Source organism: Sarcophilus harrisii, chromosome 6 (assembly GCF_902635505.1).
Source record: "Sarcophilus harrisii chromosome 6, mSarHar1.11, whole genome shotgun sequence".
NCBI classification, from domain to species: Eukaryota; Metazoa; Chordata; class Mammalia; order Dasyuromorphia; family Dasyuridae; genus Sarcophilus; species Sarcophilus harrisii.
Window position 1 is genome coordinate 198,337,478 of NC_045431.1, and position 19,318 is coordinate 198,356,795.

General features: G+C 35.7%; 1 protein-coding gene and 1 long non-coding RNA gene across 4 annotated transcripts in view; one reads left to right on the plus strand and one right to left on the minus strand.

Moving 5' to 3' along the window:
• The window catches only part of SOX6 (SRY-box transcription factor 6), a 633,323-nt gene that overhangs the window by 103,309 nt on the left and 510,696 nt on the right, over positions 1 to 19,318 (plus strand). For both annotated transcript variants that reach the window (XM_031942052.1, XM_031942057.1), the window contains exon 2: positions 2,184 to 2,254. The gene's annotated coding sequence lies outside the window, so the exon portion shown is untranslated. The remainder of the gene's footprint in view (positions 1 to 2,183; positions 2,255 to 19,318) is intronic.
• On the minus strand, positions 656 to 17,747 carry LOC116419836. 2 transcript variants are annotated; one of them, XR_004230156.1, is made up of 4 exons: positions 16,341 to 17,747; positions 2,643 to 2,857; positions 1,599 to 1,705; positions 656 to 739 (listed from the first exon to the last, which is right to left on the minus strand). It is a non-coding gene; the product is annotated as an uncharacterized LOC116419836 (long non-coding RNA). The 2 variants fall into 2 exon arrangements; XR_004230155.1 differs by lacking the exon at positions 16,341 to 17,747 and having other exon boundaries at positions 2,643 to 3,042.

The following is a 19,318-nucleotide window of genomic DNA, read 5'->3' on the forward strand; positions in this document are numbered from 1 at the left end:
AAGATTCTGATGCTATTATTCCCTTTCAAATTAATTAATGTGACCTCAAGGAACTGTTGTTCTTATTTAATTGGTTGCTTCAAAGTGCTCTGATGGAACAGATGAGTTATTAATGAGCTTCAAGTTTCTGTGAATACATATATACATGTACATAATGTACATATATATGTACACAAATACTTTGTTGATGTGGCAAATGAGGTTGTTGATTTTGTATTGGTATAGGGGGTGAGTCATGGTAGAACAAGAAACTATAGCACAACTCAGTGGTGGGTGGCTTGTGAGAATTGTCTATGTCATAACTAATCCTAGTTGTTGGTTTTTTACAATGAGCACAGTGTAATTAAGTTTGGATGCCTGAAGCCAAATTTTGTTTTGGTTCTTGCACTTATTAATTGTATGCAAATAGTCAAGTCACTTAATTTCTCTGAGTCTTATTTTCTTCCTCTCTAAAATGGGAAAAATTATACTTATTCTATAGATCACTATTAGGAAAGTGCCTTGTAAACCTTAAAGTGCTATATAAATGTAACTTGTTAACCTCTCTTGAGTGTCTGTTAATTCATGTGGAAAACTAAAGGGTTGAACTAATTGACCTCCAATGGTCTTTTACCTCTAAATCTATGATTTGATGACAATGATGAGGAGGATGAGGATGAGGATGATGATGATGATGAGGATGATGATGATGATGATGATGATGACTATGACACAGTCAATTTCCTGGACCCCAGAAGTCCTGGAAACCAAGAAAAAAAGAAGGATATGAGTAAACTTACAATGAATATAGTCATCAACTTCCACTGGTTGGATGCTTTTAGAAGTCCAGGACCCAGGAGAGCTAGAGTTGTAGTATCTTAGAGTAGATGGAATTAGACTTCATTGAGGAGGCCCCAGTCATAGAAACCTCACCAATGCAGTATGTTCAACATTTATGACCAAGTTTCTTGAAATTACCAGGTCTCTATTAGCAAAGTAAGCCAGAAAATCAAATGAGTAATTAAGGCAAAAGAAAATGTCTGGAGAGAGGGGCCTGAAATGAGTCAGATAATGATTTTAACTCTGTCCCTTCCTCCACTGCTCTGCTTTAGATGATGACATTGGACTAGGGAAGTCCTTTTGTTATAGGAAACAAGCTGGAACAATAATTCTTATAATTGATATTGGACAAAAAGGACATTTTACACAAAATGATGTGTGATTTTAATTTGGCTAAGTCTAACTAAGGAAAATGCGTGCTGGCTATTTTGTGAAAAATGAAAATCGATTTAAGATAATCCCCAGCATTTAGAAAAGATTCTGACCTAAATTAGCAGTAGTCCAAGGACCATTATTATTTTCAGTTGAACCTTACCCATATCCATCCCCACATTTTGGAAAGAAAACACAGCCTTTGCAACAAAGTTCCTTTGTTTTCACTGAACTAAAAATGTGCTGTATTTAGACCAAACAATAAAAATAAACTACCAAACTACCTTCTAATGCATGGGGGTTCTGGAGAGAGGAAACCATGGGTATTTAGAGGCATAAAGTGACTCATTGTGCTAGTTAAAGAATTTTATAAGGCTAGCTCTGTGGGTTTGAGTTGCATCTGTTACCTTTTCAGCCAGAACCGAGGGGTATGCAGGGAAAAGAATGCTGGATTGAATCGTGCCTCATACAGAATGCCTTGTACTTCCCCAGAGTTTCTAAATGAGATGTGTACCTAAGGTAGAACAAAAAGTTCAGTCTTTCTTATTGTATGAATTCCACTTAAGATATATTCCCATTGAGCACACCAAGTCACTCTATTAATCCAATTAAGTTTTAACTTGCAAGAATAATAAATTAAAGATGTTTTTCAAATATAATCTTTGATCCTTTAAGGTGTTTTAAAAATTTTTTGTTTTTCCTCACTTTAAAAAAAAAACCCACCACTTATACTACTGCCAGTTTATTAAAAAAAAAAATTTAAAGCCATAATAGATGGGGATATTGTGTTTGTAAACGTAGAACAATGAAACAATTGTTTCTTATGGTTTTAACTTCCTGGAAAAAAATGTCAGATCAAATAGTGACAAGAGTGAGTTTAAAATAGTTTAATTTGTAGTCAGAAAGTGCATTTCTTCTTTAACAAAACATGTGACTGCTACTGATTTTTCTCCCTTTTTTCACTTTATTTTTTTTTCTCTCTAAATTTTCAGGTCTCTTTCATGAATTCAAAAGCAACTTATCAGTGATTTCTGGGTGCTGGGGCTGATTTTCTTGTGTATTTGTAAGTATTGGTTTTATTCCTTCCGTTCTTTGATATAAAATGGTTTTAAAGTTGTAGTAAGGCACAATGCTGAATGCCATCTAATGCCTTCCAAGTGAAAGCTGTCTACAGGGAGAAGAGGCTTTATATGACTAGTTGGGAAGTTTTGGAGTTGTGGGAGCAAATTGGAAGATCTCAAGAGAATTTAATTTTCTTGGGTGGAATACAGTATACATAGAAAACTCTTGGGTTTTGCATTCCTTTCCAGTGAACCTCCATGGAAGTTCATTATATTATACACTACATTATAATACACTAAAAGGTTAATTTCTGACCACTTGAAGTCAAGTGACCACTTATAGGAAAGGATTTTCTCAAAATGTCTGGGCTTTCCATTACACTAATTTACCTTATTAAATGTCTGCAGTCTGTTGGTCATTGGTAATCTTGTCTTGGACTATTCCATTGTTCATTGCATCCCACTGAGATTACACAATTCTTAGCGTGTTTTCAGTGTATCATGTTCTTATGCCATGAAAATCAAGATGGGCGAATATTTTGGTATCTGAACTGTGGTGCTTCTAATTTCTTTATTGGCCAGTGACAGATTTAAAACATAGTTGCCTGAGAGGTAGAAAATGATTCAGTTTTCTATGCTATTTGTTAAGAAGATACAGTTAACAAAAAAAAAAATCAGATGCCTTTCAACAATCCATTAAAGTAATTCAAATTTTCTTTTCCTCCCCCATTTTTTTGGGGGGAGGAAAGGGACATGTGTCCATACCGGTGATCTCATTAGTATAGAGAACTCTAGGTGTGTAAATTATACCCATTGATGGAAAGCAAACTTATCTGTAACTTAGAATTTTGGAGGTTTTATTGGAATATTTCAAGATTAAGTGATTTACTAGTGGTCATACAGCTAGCATATGTTAGAGGCTAGACTTTTGTGACCCCAAACTTGCCTTCTTTGCATTATAACATTGCCTTTCTAATTTTTTCAAATGTGTTCATTAATGTAAAAGTACTTTTAGAGAAAGTAGTATATCACAAGAAATGTCTGCAAAGTATACAGAACATACAATATTTATGTGTTCGAGTATTTTGAAATTAAGACATACTAAATTAATATGTGTACATAGTTGGAAAAAGAGCATTGATATTGAAGAAGGAGCTCTTATTAAATTGACATCTGCAGAGTTACAGGAAACTTAAGTCTGCTAGTACACTGGGATAAAGGGTGTTTAGTAGAAAATTCTTTTAATAAAAGGCTTGTCTCCATAATATAGAAAAATTAAATTATGAACTTGTGCTTAAATGAATTCATTTTAAAACATAAAGCAGCAAAATGTATTTAGAGTAAGATTTATTTTTTCATATTAGCATTAAATATTTTGAACCAATATTTTAAAATAGATAAGAAAATTTAAAATGGTTTAATCAAAGTTGGTGTTTTGAGCACTTTAGAAATGAACAAGTACTTACTTTTTCCCTAAAAACTCACTACTTATATTTTATTGTTTGAAGACACAAGTCTTGTGGAAAGCATAGTGGTGTATTAACTATGTGGTGCATTTGGATTAAAAATAAGCTTTTAATTTGTGCACAGTATCATGGCGAGGATTATGAGGCAAAGTACATGGAGAAATAAATATGGATAAAGTATCTTTGAAGGGCTCTTCTTGGAAACAGATAATTCTAAGGATTTGAGCTTATCCTGTTTTAGAGATCTGACTGAATGAAAATAGTGTTCTCCTGGTCTACATTATTTCTTCTTAAAAATACAGTTTCCGCCTTTCTGTTTCATCTGCCTAACTCTCTTTCTCTCCTCTATCATCTTTTAAAAAACTCTTTATTCAAAACAGTTAGTATCTATTTACATTTATTGTATTGTCTTGAGATGATTTTATCCTTTTAAAAAAGATACAATATTTGTCAGCTTTCTAGCTGATATGATCTTCAACAGTAATTTGCTTATACATTTCTCATTATTTCTTTCATTAAGATATTTCAGTGGACACCCAAAAGACAGTCTGGCAGGACAATATCTTCAGTTTTCTCCTTCTCTTCCTATAGATCCAAAATTTAAAAGGCAGACTTAGAATTGAATGGAATTCCATCTCTAGAAATTTTCTCATGATCTGATAGTTGAGACTCAAAGAAGTAAGGAGATTTTCAGTTCCCATTCTGAGATTTCTTGAGAGGAATGATTCTTGGTTTCTTTTAAGTCTTAAGGTAGATGTTATCTGGATGCTTGGGTGGTAGCTGTTCAGGCCATAAAAAGGCCAAAAGAAATTGTTTTCTAAATATAAAAATAGCTTTATATTAGTATCAAAGAAGAACTGTTAGTGTCTTCATGAAATAGTCCTAAGGAATTAGTGAGGCAGCTAGCTTCTTGACCACAAAACCTTTTATCAAGGAAATTGAAAAAGATATTTTAAAGCAAAAGTTCTTCACTTAGAGATCAAAATTTGTGTTTTTAAAAAATATTTTGGTAACAGTATTCCAACATAAATTTCCTTTGTATTCCTAAGAATCTAAATATTCAAAATTTAAAATAATCCAGGTAGGGGTCCATAAACTTCCCCAAGCTACCAAAGGATCTATGACACAAAAAAGGCTAAGAACCTTTGTTTGAAAGCAACCTGGCTAGCATTAAGATTAATCAACCACATAAAATTAACATGGCTTCCTGAACTGTCCATAGTTCCAGGCTCTCCCAAGCCCACAGATCACACAGGGATCTGCCCAACATTGACACAGACAGGTGAGGCAGCTCCATTAATAGAAATTCTTATCTACTCTCTGTTGGAGACAATCGGAAAGGATCGGTAACCATGTCTTCTTTCTTAGGGCCTTCAGTTTCTGTGGCCTGGAACTGCTTTCGTTGCTACATGATCTAAGGTAGAAAGTTATACCCCAGAGCCACAGGAAGGTTTCTCAGTAAGGCTGCAGAAGTTCGCCCGGGAGATAAGGATGTGGATATTGTTTTGCACATCTATAATGGATGGGCAATGCCAAAGGTGTATAAGGATTGATTGCCATCTTAGCAACTCAAATCTACTATGTGGGTCAGAAGAAGAAAAACATTCTGAGAAAAGTGACTGTCTTTTTAGGGGCTTTGCCTGATTCTGGTTTTTCCTTTTCCTTAAATGAAAAACAAAAAAACTTTATTCTTGAGGATATTAAAAAATGCTTAACAGCCAGAAGACTATGTGTCAATAAGTACACACTTCAGCTATGTAGATAAAGACACACTCAATCTTATCTGATTCATTCATTTTCACGGGAGCGATAAGTGATCAGTAAAATAGTCTATAGTGCATGAGACATGCTGGTTCTATAGAATGACCTGAGCTAATTGCTGTTCAGAGAGCTTTTTCTTAGTTGAGACTCCCCATTTGTCTTTGCAGATCCCCAATGTTCTCGGCAGGGACGTCTGCCCACGTTTTGGTGCTTTATTCCAAAGCAAACCGGAATGTATCTCAGATCTTGGAGCAAGATCTCTCTTTCTGGCACTGTTTCCATCCCCTAGCTCTTGTGTATCATACTACTCTTCCCTCAGCATATACTCTGGACTATCTCATCTCATGTTTATAATAATGACGATGACGATAGATATTTGGAGAGGTTTTGACAGATATATTTCATTTGATTCTTGCAACAAGGATGTAAAGTAGATGTGATTCTTACCACATTTTCTAGATGAGGAAGCTGAGGTAGGGGGGTTAAGTGACTTGCCCAGGATCCCAATCAAGATTCAAATTTGCTTCTTCCTTGAGCCAAAGTCTAACATTCTATTCACTATAATGTAGTGCTTCTCTAATAATTTGTTCTCTTCTTCCTCATTATAACCACACAATTCATAAATATAAGATGCCAAAATATACTCTGACAGAACTTTTAAAAATTGCATGGATTTTAAAATATAAAATAAATTAACTTCTCTTTTAAAATTGCGTTTTAAAATGGAAAGAAATTCATTTAAAAAATTCTGCAGAGAAAAGTCTGTGATTCCAAAGACAAGTGGGTCCTAGTGCATCATCTTTTACAAAATATTATTCTAGGATAATCTTGACATAGAGCAGGTAAATAAAAAAGATGAGCTGTGAAAATCCACAAATAGGTCTTGAATGCCATTTTCCATGACAACGGGCACTGCCCCATGAAAGCATTAATGCTGGGAATGTAAGGAATTTAAAATTGTGCCTTCTCAGTTTTACTGTTGTATGCTCATGTTAATTAGAGATATACTGACATTTGAAGTATCTACATTAGTACACACAGCTACTATACATTTGTGAACTGGGCCCAGAAATCTACTTTAATTGAAAGCAGTTTGCTAATCTGAATGTGCATAGCTATTACTTTTAAGCATCTAGGTTTTATAGACTAGGGTCTTTTGCTACTTGTTCTTCTTTCTGTCTACTCTTCCCATTCTGTTTCCATTTTCTTATTTCTTTATTTCTCAGAGATGTTTGGGTGCTACATATATACTTTTTGTGTGATTAAAAAAATTTCCTTATAGCTTCTTCTATATGACATGGCAGATACTAATTTTGAATACTCTGTTTACTTCTGTCAAATTATTGTTTTGTCCTATAAACCTTCTGTGCCTTAGCAATAAAAGAATTGCTTTAGAATGAATTAGGGTAATAAGTAGGCTGTAAAATTTACTTCTTTGGAAGTCTTTAAACACAGGAGTGAGAAAGACTGATTGAACTTATCTCTTTATCACAATTTGAGGCAGATATGCCTTTTGTCATGGGGATGGACTAACTGTCCTCTGGAATGCTTTTCTGGCCCCTGAACTCTTATGTTTTCTTTTTCAGGCTCCTTGAAATAAAATTAAAAGTCTTTATTATTTTTTTGCAAGCTCATCAACTATGGAAATCTGCCTGTCAGGATTTCTAACCTAATTGTTTTGTGCTGGTTGCCTAATGAAACTCCCACACTTATTTACCTCTCAGGCTAAGCTCCGAGGATTGCATAAGACCAGTCAGACAGAAGAAGCTTCCTTTCCAGTAGGCACCAAAATGAACTGCTCTAAAGAGCAATCATTTACAATGTCTTAGAATGACTTCATTAAAGGGAGGACTAGGCTACTCTAGGATGCACCCATTGAGTACTGGGACTATTACTGAAGGGTCACCCAACATGGTTGCTTTGGTCTATTTTTAATCTTCATTAATCTCTCCCAGGGATCCAGGCTTCCGAGTTCTTTATTCTTTTCATGTTGCATGCTACATATTGTGCTACCCCAGCACATTCGGTAATTTCAAGTTAATTGCTCAATTATCAGTGATAGTCATAAAGCACTTGACACATGCGCAGTTGAGGATTCAAAAAATTTCAAAATAGGTTGGTATTTCATAATCTTAAATATGAAATACGCCAGTATCTGCAGGCATAAAAATATACAGCGAGGCATTTCAGGGAAGGCAAAAACCTACTCTTAAAATCAAAGCTTTTGTCTGGTGCTGAAATGTTTCATCTTCACTAATTTTCAAACATCCTATCTAAATCTGACTCTGGTTTGCCTCACTACTGTCAAAAAACTTGTAATGGTTTGAAAAGAAGAATGGAAGAAAAGCCTCATCACCTGCCTCAATGTGGAACCCTATAAGAAGGTTCTTCATTGTTGAGTAGAGCTTGGTGCAACACAGATCCTTCTTGAATATTATCCAAGGGAGTTGAGTGGATTCACCCATTAGACTGTTCTGTGGAATTGACCCTGAGGAGATTGTAATAAAGAAGCTCCAGTGAATTGACAATTTGTCCAAAATTTTTAAATGGATGGAAAATACATTGGTGGCCCTCTGGGAACTTACTCTGAATGCTGTGTGATAATGTTGTCACAAGCCTCCAGGTTAGCTTAGCTTACATATCATGGCAAAATAATTATTGTAACTCTTTTGGAAGCTAAGCAAAGTGTCATTAGATTTTTGCATTAGTATTCGGTTTAGGGTTTTCTCTAAAGTAGTGCTAACAGCTCATTTTTTAGATGCTATTATAGTACTTTCCCATTTTTATAGTACTGTAGTAAAGCTGAATTTACTAGCTACATTCGAAGGTGGAGTGAAGCTGCACAAGAGTCAACATTAAAATGATTCACTGCCCTTTGGAGGAAAAGTCTTCTTAACTTGAGATTGGATACAATATGGGGCTTGGGGGCAATTTTATAAGAGCTACTAATAAATTTGAATATTACCAACAAAAGCTGTTTTTTCAACTTTTTTAAAAAACTGAGCATAATGGCCTGCTTTTCTTCCTATACTCTCAAAATAAATCCCATTTGTATTTATAGGAATTATATCTCTATTTCAGAAGGAAAATAGAGTCAATGGTCAAAAAAGGATTGTGGTCCCCAAAGTAAAAGGGGTATAAAAAGGTCCAGCAAGAAAGAATTGTTAATTATACACATTCATCTGTACTTGTTGCTCCACAACCCATCACTGTCAGTGTTCCGTTTGTCAGAAACACACATTTCTTTTTATTTTTGGAGCAACAATTTATTCTTATTATTTTATTTCTATTTATTATGCAAATAGAACCTTTTCACCACTACTCTCTACTGAGTCCTTGCTGGTCTTTAAGCAAAAAAAGCTGTACTTCCATTTTGCATGGAAATAAATGTTTCCAGTATAGACAAAATACCTTTGTGGTATCAAAAAAGTATTTATCTTGATTTCCTGAAGTTTTTCAAAAGTGATGGTAACCATTGGGATGTGAAAGGGTTAATTTCTAAAGCCTGAGATTTCATAGACAACTGGCAAGGAGGCCTTGCCCTCAAGGTTTAATCAGCCACGAAGAGTTTATTCTTATGATGTAATGCCAGTTATTATTATTATTATTTGTTCATCACTGACAGAAAGTTTGGCACTCTGTTGAAAAGAGACTAAAAGGAGATGGTCTCTTCCCTAAGGGCTTAAAACGTGATATGTTACTAGAGAGTTTATGTAGGTGGAGTTTTCTTTGGAAACAGACTGGACTGGAGTTAGCTCTCTCTTCTCTTTCTCTCATTTCTTCTACTCACATAGTTTTATTTAAACTCAGTTGAATGAATCCATTAATAAAAGCAGTTTTTCTATTTTTAATTCACCTCTGGGCTCTTTTCTACCTTTGGAATATACAAACACAACAAAAAGGTATGTCTGACAGTTAATTATTATTTTTCCCCCTCGAAATCTAGCATGGCAGGTAATTAAGAAACAGCAGGAATGGAATCAAAGTTTGTGCCCCTCTAACTGCCTATATCAGACAGAAAATAGCTTAAAATGAAAACAGGACATTTCTTTTTATGTGGCAGCAAGTAGATAATACAGTGCTGGCTGGGATTTTTATTGTTGTCACACCTTTTATGAGTTAAAGTATATAATAAAATGAAATGTAGAATTCAGTCCTCCCATGTGGAGTGATTTTCTTACCTTATGTATATATTTTTTACATTATGTACATTCCAACGTGCATGTTTACTGACAATAGAGAGATGATACAATTGATTACAACTGATGTCTCCCCAAGTTTGCCATCTAAAATACTAACAAGTGCAAAATCAGTGAATAGCTGAAAACTTTAAAAGATTGAAGCTCTAGGAATGGTGGCATTAGGAATTCATGGAAAGAAGAAAGCATGAATTGTGTTGATTTAAGGAAGGCATGGGGAAGCTGTTATGGAGTCGGAGAAGCTGTAATGGAAAGGAATTTACAGGTTGAGGATTTGTAGAAGAGAAACAAAGGGAAGGGAAGAAAGGAAGAAGAAAAGGGAATCCTGGGTGGTGACCTGAGTTGAGAGGAAATAGGAAATTTGCAGAAGACTTTAAAAGTCATGTGAAGGACATCCTGAAGACAACATCTGTGGATGTAGGGGAATTTGCAAAAGAAAAAAAATTATGTTTCTCCCACTTTATTATGTACTATAGAAATGGGGGAAGAGGGAAAGGGAGTGGCTATAAATGAATATGACTTGACTTGTCTCATGAGTCAAAAAATGGAGCAGAAGACTAATTGGGGGTGTAGATATACTCGTTAGAGTCAAGAAGTGGTTAAATAAGGTTATGCATTTTATTTTCCCTCTTCTGTTGTTTATTGACTTAGCTAGGAATCTCAAAGACTAAAATTAAAATGTACTTAATTTTATTTTCTTAATATGTATTTTAAATGACACTTGTGTAGCCCCTAGCTTCTTAAATTGTGGTTTGTGACTTCACTGAATATAGGGATTGTGAAATTATGATTTATTATGAGTAAATGTTTGATTTGTATATATTATATATACCTATATATCCAGGGTCATGTAAAAATTTCTCAGGTATAAAGGGGTTGTGAGTAGAAAAGGTTTAAGAAATTCTGGTAAATTTCTTGAAGGCAGAGATTGTTTTATTTTTGTCTTTGTTTCCCTAGTGTTTAGAGAAGACCTTTTTTTTTTTTATAAAGTGCATAACAGAATATGTTTATTGAATTTAATTGAATTAAACTGCAGGGGCATAGGGAAATGGGCCCTACTATGTAAAGAAATTGTTGGGAAAAATTCTACCTTTATTTTTCATTTGAGTGAGAAATGCATGTAGATGTAGAAGAGTATATATTTTCAAATTTAATTAAACAAACATGTATTGAGTCCTTTCTGTGTGCAGGGCACTGATCTGGGTGTTAGGAAAAAAATCAATATAATCACTACCCTCAACGATCTTACAAGTCTGCTGAGATGATAAAACACATAGATAGACAAGTAAATACCAAGTAATTTTTGAATGGAGAGGACGCTAACAACAAGAGGAATAAGAAAAGGTTTCATTAGGGAGGTGGCATCTGAACAGGGTCTTAAAGGAAGCTAGGAATTCTGAGAAGTGGATATGGGGAAGGAGTGCATTCCAGGCAAAAAAGTTGGTATATGCAAAAATACAGAGATAGGAGATGGCATGTTAAGTTTGGGGAACAGCAAGTAGGGAGTGCTTCAAAAAGTGCATGAGGGGAGCAATATGAGATATCAGGAAAAGTAGAGAATAAGATAAATGAGAACTTTAGCATTATTTTTCCCTTTTTGTTAAAAATAAGATATTTGAGGCAGCTAGGTGGTACAGTGGATTGAGCACCAGCCCTGAAGTCAGGAGGACCTGAGTTCAAATGTGACCTCAGACACTTAACACTTGTAGCTGTGTGACCCTGGGCAAGTTATTTAACTCAACTGCCTCAGGAAAAAAGAAAGAGATTTTGATTTATATATTTTCTTTTTATATTATCTAGCTTTTCCATTGTATTCTTTTCCATACATCCTCAGAAATTCATTAACAAAGAATTAAATGACAAAAAAAAAAGAGAGAATGAGGGAAAAAATTCAGTAAAACTGAACCATCCATAGAAAAATTCTGATGTTACATGCAGTATTCAGTCTCTGTGAACTTTCTCCATTTCCATATAAAAGAGTTGGGAGAAAGCATAGTTTCACTTCTCTTTTTTAGGAACAAACTTGCCATCCACACACAATACAATGTCTACAGAATTTAGTTTAGATTATTTTGTGGTGGGTATACTCTCCAATCATACATTTGCAGTCTTAGTGTATTTTTTCCTGGTTTCACTTTGCATCAGTTCATGTGAGTTCTTCCATGCATTTCTATATTCATTGTGCTCATCATTTGTCACAGCATAGTAATATTCCATTGCATTCATGCATTATAATTTGTTTAAAGGCTAGGTTAAGGAGTTTGTATTTCATGCCAGAATTGGAACTGGAAATTTTGGAGCAACAGATGACAAGATTATACATCTGACTTAGGAATATTCAGTGACAATGTAGAGAATGAATTGGAAAGGGGAGAATCTGGGAAATCAATCTAATAGCTATTGTCCAGGTAAGAAATGATAAAGTTCTAAACTACGATAATGACTTTATGAGTGGACAGAAGAAAACATGGGATAGATTCTGTGGAGGGTGAATTAATAAGATTTGATGACTGATTGGATTTTAAGGGCTAAATAAAAGAATAAGTGTTGAGGATGAGTTGGAGTGTACATACCTGGGTGATTGGAAGGAAGTTATGGAGGGACTGATTTGAAATGAAATATGATGAATTCTGTTTATGACAAATTGAATTTGTGTACTAATGGGACACCTAAATGAAGATATTTCACAGGCAGTTGGTGAGCTGGGACTGGTGTTCAGCAAAGATATTAGGGCTAAAAAGTGACTCGGGGTCATCTGTATAAATGTGATAATTGAGCCCATGAGAGCTGCAGAGATCATCAAGGGAATATAGAGAGAAAAGAGGGCAACAAATTCCATCTCTTCTTCTTACTACTTGTGTAACTGCTGGCAAGTCATTTAATCTGAGGGCCTTAGTTTCTTCATCTATAAAATGAAAGTTGAATGAAGACAACCTTTTTTTCCAACTCAAAAATCTATAATAATCTGCAACAAATAGTTCATATCTCTATAGCACTTAAAAATAAAGGTTTATAAAAACTTTTAAAAATCTCACTTTGTCCTTACAACTCTGGGACAGAAGTACTATTATTATTTCCATTTTACAGAGGAGAAAATGAAAGCAGAAAGAGGTAAAGTGACTTGCCAGGTTCACACTGCTAGCAATTACCTGAGTTCAGATTTGACTCAAAGTCCAGTACTTTACCCACTGTGTTACACACTTGCTAGTTCCACGAACCTGGGGAACTAGGTTCCCCAAGTCATACCTAACTATTCTCTTGAGGAGGATGAATTGGGGTCAGCTGTGTGACCCCCTTTGATTTCAATGGAAATTCTAGCCTTTTGGAAGACTTTTTCTGAAAACTTTTTATTCCCATTGTCAAGGGGACGTTTTGGGGTTTTGTACTTCAGCATTTTGGTGGACCTTGGTGTTGACCCTCCCACCAACTCCATTCTTCTTTCAGATCCTGGGCAACTTTTGTCCGTGTCATATGTAAGTCCTAGAGGGTCTTCCTCCGGGTCTCTTGACATTAAGCAGGTACCAGTGTAGTGCACAGGCTTTCCACCTGCCTGTTCCTCCTCTCTCTGACTGCATGAACCACTCTTCTCCTTTTCTGGAGTTCATTCTTTTCTTTGGTCTCTTTTATGTCCATTTTGATGAGTAGTTAATAGTAGGCCATAGGTTGCAGCCTGTTTGTGCTTTCCATCATGCATTTTCCCTTCATTGCTCAGGGCAACCCCCAAAGTCAGTTTTTCATAGTCCAGTATTTGATTTTTGTTCCAGACCTATAATTTTATCAGCCTAGGAAGCTCCTCATGTAGAAATCCCTTCCATAGAGGTAGGTCAGTAATTCATCTGTAATAACAATTTTAGAGAGTTGCCTGGTGTGATTGAAAGTTAAAGTGGCTTACCAACTAGGTAGTATGTGTCAAAAGGTAGGACTTGAACCCAAGTCTTTCTGACTCCAAGGATAGTCATCCAGTTATTATTCCTTGATGTTTAAAAAAAGATTATTCAAAAAGCAGGGTTTTTTTGTTTGTTTGTTTAGTTGTGACTGATTCTTTGTGAGTCCATTTGGGATTTTTCTCAGCATGGATGGTAGAGTGGTTTTCCATTTTATTCTCTGACTCATTTTACAGATGAGGAAACTGAGGCAAATGGGGTTAAAAGACTTACCCAGGGTCACTCAGCTAGTCAGTGTCTGAGGCTGGATTTGAACTCAGGAAGGTGAGTCTTGTAGGCCCACTGTCTCCTAGCTGTCTGCAAAAGACATTAGTTATTCTCCATTTGTCTTTCTGCTGCCTATCCATATGCAGCTGATTCCTGCCACCTGTGTGCCTGGAGCCCCAGGCAGAGACACCCTTTTGGCTAAGTGATGATGGCAATACCTTACTGAGTATTATCCATGTAAACCCTCCCAAGGGTATCTTATCCTTCATTTTGTGCAATCAAAGAATCTGAGAAATTGTTGGAAGTGATTTTACTGTTCTGAGATGAGGGAGATAGGATAATTAGAACTAAATTAAAATCTGCTTTGCCCCAGCAGGTTACTGAACCCTGAATTAGGATTTGATAGAATTTGAGGTATATGGATGCTTTGTCTTCTGAGGATAAGAAAGAAGATATAATCAGGATCTAAAAGAAAACATATTAGTTTCATTTTTTCTTTTTTTTTCATATTAGTTTTAATTAGAGGACCTCTTGTTGTGTGGTACTTTTCTTTTTGATCCCATGATTTCACCAAGCTAGGACAATGTGCCCTGAACATATTCCCTTTACTACTCACAGTCTTAGAGGAGTATTAGGGCCCACCATGAGGTGATGTGACTTGTTTAGGATCATGTCCCTAATTTGTCAGAGGCAGGATTTAAACCCAGGTCTTCCAGATTAGACATTGATCCTCTGTCTGCTGTATGATACTGTTCCATAGTTCTAAATTATACACCTATAAACCTGCAGTCTAAGAGACCCAATTGTTTGCCATGTTCCTCTTCATTTCTCCCATGCAAGTGAGTCCAATCCTACCAAAGTTAATTCAGTTAAGAAAGATTGATGAAGTTCTTATCATGAGCATGTTCCTATACTAAGTGTATAGGTATAATGATTTAATTACACAAGACAAACCATTTACTTTCTTCTATTCAGAGCAGGTACTAGGTACTAGGTTCTAGATACTAAGAAAGATTTATTTATATACTTTATACCCCATCTCCTTTCAGCTTCATAATTACCTTCTGAATTAGGCCCTTCCTTCTGGCATTATTATCTCCTTCTATAGGTGAAGAAACTAGGGCTGAATGAATGACTTAGGTAATTAGAAAGTTATATATTTAGTAAGTTTTCCCTAAGTCTGAAGTCCTCGAGTCTCAGTTTCCTCATATGTAATATGAAAGGGTTGGATTATTTGAGGTTCTCACAGTGTGATCCAAAACTCCGCAACGGTTCCTGTGACTCCCTCAGAGGTTCTGTGAAGTCAAAACTTGTTATAATAATTTTGTTGTTCAGTTGTTTTCAGTTGTGTCTGTGACTCTTCATGATTTCATATGGAGATTTCTTGGTGAAAATACTGGAGTGGTTTGATATTTCCTTTTCCAGTTCATCTATTTATTTATTATAATATTTATTGTTTACATTTATTATCATATTGCTTATTATTTTATAACACCAACATTTTAAGTTCTAACATTGTAAATTTTGGTAAATATAATTAATATAAACAAAATCTGAGGGTTTCATAATTTTTTAAGAGTGTAAAGGGGTCCTGAGACCAAAAAGTTTGAGAAATATTGACTTAGATGGTCCTTCATCTTTAGATTCATACTTCTTTGATAAATGCTTATATGGATTCAAGGTGCTATGTGAGGTCATGGGGAAGCCGGAAAAAATTTATTATTGACTGGAAGGATTAGGAAAATCTTAAGAGAAGCAATGGTCCTTGAAAGATGAGAAGAATTTCAATAGAAAGGTTTGGTCGGGATGTTATTTTTTTTTTTTATTAGGAAATGTAGCGAGCCTAGGAATCATGGGAAAAGTTTTTTTAGGAGGGGGAGCCAGTCATTAATTCTCTTTGGCCTCAAACATAGATTTCCTAAGGGGGAAGAGTGAGAGATAAGAATTTACATTTTAAAAATGGGTTGCAGTGTTTTTGGAGGACTTTGACTACTTCACTAAGAATTCTTGGTGGAGAATGGTTCCCTGTGAATGGTTTGACTTGTGTGAAGAGACAATAAAAGGAGGAATTAAGGGAATGAATGTGATGCTAAAGCCTGAAATACTAGATCAAATCCAGATGTGCTTAGAAGAAAAGGACCATCGGATGAATGCGGGGCCTGTACTGAAAGCTGATGAAATGACAAAGTTTGCAGCATCCTGAGGGAACAACACGAAGGTGCTAGCTGCTCTCCCGTCTCACAACATCCACAATGCTTCCAGTGTTTGCCTGGGTTTATAATAGAGGATGATTGAATGGATAACAGACAGTAGTGGTTTGTAGCCTACCTTTGGTTAGCCCTAAGTCTTGGTATATAGCAAGGAAGCACAATATCTTCACTGATGAATTTGTCTATCCAATGGCTTAATTAACTAAAATTCCACAGAGCCATGTGTAACTCAAAACAGCAAAGGTTCCTTCCCAGTTTATTCCAAAAATATTTCCTTATTCTGTGGCAACACTGTACCCACCTTCTGTTGGGGACTCTCTACAAATACACATATCTCAGGGCCTTGCATTGGACCATCTTCCTTTCCCCACAAACTGTATTTGAGAAGAAGCGTAGGATCCTGGAGCTGAGGAGGTTAAGTGATCAGTCCCTGTTTGGCTTATTCTGTTATCATTAATTTTCATTGAGAGCCAGGTGGGCTTGGATATCACTCACTTTAGTGCACTGGTTAACCATATTTATCCAGCAATTTGCCATTTTAAGGTGCTTTTCTCATAGCAATCCTGCAAGAAAAATTAAGTAGGTTTTAATTATATACCTATTTTTGGGGTCAGGTAATAAAAATAAAAAAATAAAATTGAGTCTCAGAGAAATGACTTAACTAGGTGGAATAGCTGGGACTTAAACCCAAGCCTACTTCCTTGTATGCAGGACACTTCAACTTGTCCATTCTTGCTCATTCTTGGTCAAACTCATTGATTTTCTCCTTTTTAGTGAATTTCATTGTTGAAGATTTTTTGTTTTGTTCTTGTATAGGATTATTGACCACTTTCATTTTCTTTCATTCCTGGATGCCATCTTTAAAAAAAAAAGGCTTGCTGTGTCTTTCCCTACAGCTTCTCAGGAAGGTAGGAAATGTGAGCTCCATGCAAGTAAGGTACCCAGTCTGGCCAATCTCACAGTGCAGAAAGCTCTCATTGTTCTCCAGCTTTCAGCACCACTGTGTAGCCTCGAAGGCATACATATGTAGTTTTGTGGATGTGGTCTGGACCAACAGGAAGTGTTTATTCTCCCAAGATATATTGGCTACATGGATCTTTAGACCCTGAGGTCAGCTGAAAGTGTCCAATGTAAACCTGTGAGTGGGGGCAAGAAACAGATTAATGTAATGTGAAGCAATAACCATTCTCACCTGGACAGAGGCCAAGATTATTACCCTGGAAGCTCCTGGCTACCGGGGAAATTCCAATACGAGAGCAGCTTAGCTTTTACAGGAGATAGCAAGTATCCCCGCAAGGGAAGATCTAGTACCTTTGGGATTTTCTTTCAAAATTGGTTCAGGATCCAACTTGACCTTGATTAATCAAAGGAACACATCTTTATTTTTCTAGCAGGGACATAATTTATTTAGGTAGCAGATGTTCTTTTCCAGAATCGTTACCTTCTCGCTCTCTCCCATTTCTTATTACAATAAGATAAAAAAATCCAAAAAAATGCTAATTAACTGAAAAGTAATGCATTTGGAATAGAAAAACTGACTTCAAATCCTGATTATATTACTTACTCTATTTGGGTGATCTTAGGCTAGCCCCCTAACTTCTCTGAGCCTTAGGTTCATCATCTGTAAAATTAAAAGGTTCTTTCTAGCTCTAAATCTTTGATCCCATGTGTAACCTTGAAATCTCTGGGTTTGCTTCTTTTTTTTATTTTATGAGAAATTAGGAAAATTGAAATCTAATTGCTGAGGTTGCATATGCTCTCCTATGAAAGGGGCAGGAATTTACAGAATAAGATTAAGTCACATGATTACTATTACTTTATGGATTTAGAAATAGAGCTTAAACATGAAGAAATGGTGGGAAGCAAGGAAAATGCAAGTCCAGGATATGTGGAAAAATTCTCTCATTCCAAGACACAAGGTAAAACTTGACTCCGATACTTGTGAGCAAAGTGAGGACACTCAAGATTATGGCATTCCTATTAGGAGGTTTTCACATGATGCTTACCACATGACACCCGTGAGCAGCAAAACAGGTGCAGATGGAGCTTGGTTACTTGTTAGGCTCTCTTAAGTTAAGTGATGGCCACAGATCCTTCATTATATTGTTACATCCTGTCCTTGCCCAAAGAATGATAAACAGAGTTGCAGAAAGTAGCTGAGAAAATCGTGGCTGGCAAGGAGGTGGGATATTAACAGACCCTTTCTTCTTGTCCTTTTCAAGGGCAAAGCAAGAAAAGAGTTGCTGATTTCAAAAGCCAACCAAATTGAGAAGCAAGGATATCCTTCTAGACACAAGAGTTTTGCACCTAGGACTTAGGAGCTTGTTTTAAAATATAGGAATATAATAAATATATATGTATGTACATACATATATATACATACATACATATATAGATATTTGGTAAAAAAAAAAATTGGTATTTCAGTACAATTGCCTTCTTTTGTAATCTCATGTATTTTATTTTATGCACTTAACAACACAATTCTGGATTTTGCCAGGTACTTAGTAAAGTGCTAGACACAGACTAGACACTTAATAAATACTTATTGACTGATTAATTTATTAGATTGCCAAGGGGTCCACAACATTAAAAAAAATAAGCTGATGAACCCCTGAATGAACTAAATCAGAGAAACCTTATGGAAAAACTTTATGAAGCTGGAATTTGGATGATCACAAATGCCATTCATTCCACAAGCATTTATTGTACAACTATTTTTTCCCCAAGCTTATTCATGATCCTGGTTCAGTCAAATCAACAAGCATTAATTGTCTACTTTGAGCTTGGTAATGTGCTAAATCATAGAGAAAAAAGAAAGATAAAGATGGTCCTTAGCCTTAAAGAGCCTGAAGTTTGGGGAGACAACATGCAAAGAGTTATGTTGTGTTCTGCTTTCTAGAGCCCCCAAGTTGGGTAACAAAAATACCTTTTTGTTATATTAAGTTGTTTTTTCTGTGTGATTCTTAATTGCTAATATTCGGTAGCCTGCTCATCATCTACTCCACTATTCTTGGGATGACCTATAACTCAGGAGATGGTGGTATTACATTCATTGAAGTCAGGTAGTGTCTTGAAAGATTATCATTGTTAAGAAGAATTTGCCTCAGAAAACTATTAAAAGCACTCAGCAGTTTCCCAATCCATCTTTCTATTATTCAGTTTTGAGGTCAGTTTATTGCTGACTTCCCATCTAACATAGACATACTGAAAGAGTAGCTGTATGGACTGTCCAAAGAATTCCAGAGATGGCAGACGTTCTTTGTTCTTTTGGTTTTA